This window comes from Poecilia reticulata, linkage group LG6 (assembly GCF_000633615.1).
Source record: "Poecilia reticulata strain Guanapo linkage group LG6, Guppy_female_1.0+MT, whole genome shotgun sequence".
NCBI classification, from domain to species: domain Eukaryota; kingdom Metazoa; phylum Chordata; class Actinopteri; order Cyprinodontiformes; family Poeciliidae; genus Poecilia; species Poecilia reticulata.
In genome coordinates, this window is record NC_024336.1 from 23132392 (window position 1) to 23135441 (window position 3050).

A 3050-nucleotide genomic window follows, 5' to 3' on the forward strand; every position below is an offset into this window, starting at 1 on the left:
TGCTTTATGCAATCTGTCTTACACTCTTGTATAACTTGTTAAGTGCTCAGCTGCCCTTAAGCAGAATGCCGTCCTAAGCAGTCACCATATCAGAAATCAATTGATTAACTAAAATGATTACATTTGAATATTGCTATAACAATTGCTGCCTAAAGGCCACATTTAGGAGGTTTTTTTTTTTGCTTTTAATTTTTCAAGTTCATCCACACGCCACAATGTGCCTGGACCAAGTGGATGGAGTCTCACTTCCCTGAATGCCCTCAATTCAAGATCTGAACATCCACTGACGCTCGAGAAAATAAATAAATGTGGGTTAGTTACAATCAGTAATGTCACCACAAAACTTAGGATTGGTTTAATAAATGCATGTTTTTCATATCTCGTCCAACCCTACTTTGAATGCTTCCTTTAGAACCCCAACGAGTATGACCCGTTCGTCACTTCCCAAGGCACAGATGAGTCTTGATATTAAAGCCTTTCAGGGCAGGTATTAGCGGTGCTGTGGTTTCGTTCACACAAAAGATTTGGCACAAGCTCATTTGCATGTGAGGTCGAAGTCAAGCTCCTGATGCAAGTTGTGCAGCATCCCTGTCTCTTAGCAACACTCTTTCCTGACTGCTGCTTGGCACTCATCTTTCACCAGCAAAGAATCATAATATAATGTCATGCAACAACTTGTATCAAATACTGACACCTCTCACTCCCCTCTTCTGTTTCTTTTTTTTTTTTTTTGGCCCTTAAATTCATAAAGCCGTCAGTCAAAAGGGATCTCATCGCTTTGTGTTTGCACTGATTCTCAGAAAACTTTAGTGTTGGGAGGCAGCATCAACATGTTTCTGAAGAACAGAGCCAAGATTAAAGGCAAATGAGCAGGTAATTGGAGACACCTGCGAAACAAAAGGGAGGATGGAGAGGTGGTAAGGGTGGAGAGTGATAAAGCGAGGCCTCCACCCATTTATTGGTGAGGATGGCATTTAAAAAGAGGGGATTTTGTGCGCTGAGAAAATGACTTTTGTCCTCTTCCATGGTGACGGGATCTAGATGCTGCCAGGAGATGTTAATAGAGGGTCACATTTGGAACAAAAGTATCCATCATTACTTTCACTCCCCTCCATCCTTTAAGCTGAACGCCTTCCCCCTGGTTAAAAGAAGAGATGTGCTCCAAATTACAGTTTTTGCCAAAGGCAGCCAGCCATAAACTATACTGTAATTACCCCTCTGATGATGATTTCTATCATCCCGGCCACCTTGGTCATATGCGCTCTTTGCCCAGCCCCATTTAACTTTCCATGACAGGTCAAATTCATACTCATCTATGGTCCATTCTTTTTTCTTTTTTTTTTTTTCTCCATAACGTAGTATTTCTTTTTTCTCTCTCTCTCTATCTTCCCCTCTTGCTCGTCAACAACATCCAAATCGTGGCAGGTGCTGGAAGGACATTAAACCTGCTTTTCTCTGCTTCCAAGCGGGCGGCGCTTCACGACTCATTTCCAGGCGGATTCTGGCGCATCGAGGATGGATGTTCGCCTAAGGAAGCGTCTCTGCGCTGGGAACCATTTCGGCTCCCAACGCTATCGAATCTTCAGGCTGTAATATGCTGCCACAGCGAAATTTAACAACAACAAAAAAATCCTTCATACAGCAAATCATTATTATTATTAATATTATTATTATTATTACTTTAAGAAAAAATATTTTTGCGATGTTTTTGGTTAAAGGTTTTATTTAATAAAATATTTTGAAGATTATGCTTCTGCTTAAAAACTGTATTTATGTGTGAAAGAATTTAATACATTTATGCATATATTTTAATATAAACACATTAATTTAGTTACTGAAATAATGTATTATTAGTAGCATTATTAAAAATAATAATAAAATTAATATTTTTTTATTTATGACACTGTTTTTGCTTGAAACCGTTACACCAGATTATCAAGAACCGACAAAAGTTTCCGCGTATTTAATGTACCGCTAAAACTCTTTATATTTTCATGGTCCTAAAATAAATTAGAATATTTCAACACCGCGTGGCGCATTTTTGTTCCTCACTTTTAATAACTTAAGAACTTTCTGGAGCATTGTTCTCTCTCCGTCACACCAGGCAGCCGGAGGCCGACCTCCTGCTCTCGCTTGGCCGCTCGGCTTCCCGACACGAGCCGCCCTGCCGTAGTAAAGGAGGTGGACTCCCGCTCCTCTTCGTGTCCCACTTTGCTGCTCTCTGCTGACAGAGGTCGTGCAGCTGTGTCGAACGGTTCGAGTGTAATCCACACATCAGCGAGCGGTTTACTGCCGCCCTTCAGCCCCTTCCCACTTTGTCACTTCTGGGTTACGCGCTGCTTTACGTAAAATGTTCCATGTATGGACTGTCCATTTGCTGCAGCACATAGCCACTGCCAGCCGCTTGCGCGCGCGCGACGCATGTGTGTGACACAGAAGGATAACACCTGCTCTATCTGCCCATCTCAAGATCATGAGCACACCAAAGTAGGTCTAATTTCTGGAACATTCAGCTGGGATGTGTCTCAATTGGGAGCGAGATCAGAGGCTGTGATTGTCTATTGGTTCAGATTGAGTTCCTCAGAGCAATTCTGGGAACTTTTATTGCAATCTGCAGATTGCAATGATGGAGAGCCCTCGACGTGGCAGCGCTGATTACATCAGCCCAGTCTCTGTGTCTACCTTTCATATCAGGTATTTATTCGTTCTGGGCGAGCCTTAAATAGCTGCGGCCTCTCTGCGTATTTGTCACTGTCCATATGGGAGCAGGCTCTCCATTACTGGCGCTGAGATTAGTAATCTGACAGTTTCATTTCAACTAGTTATTCATTCATTCAGTGTCTGATCTCAGGCGGGTTTGGCGTTAAAACGCACCACATTTTATCACACGTTTGCTTTTGTTCCCTAAATTCAGGAGTGTTTGGTCCTGAACAATGACATGTGGAGTGTGTTTAACTCAAAGCAGTGTTATTGTTCTCCACCAAAAACAAATGTACAGAACATTTTGAATACTAAAAAAAAAAAAAAAAAAAAAAAAAAAAAAAAAAAAA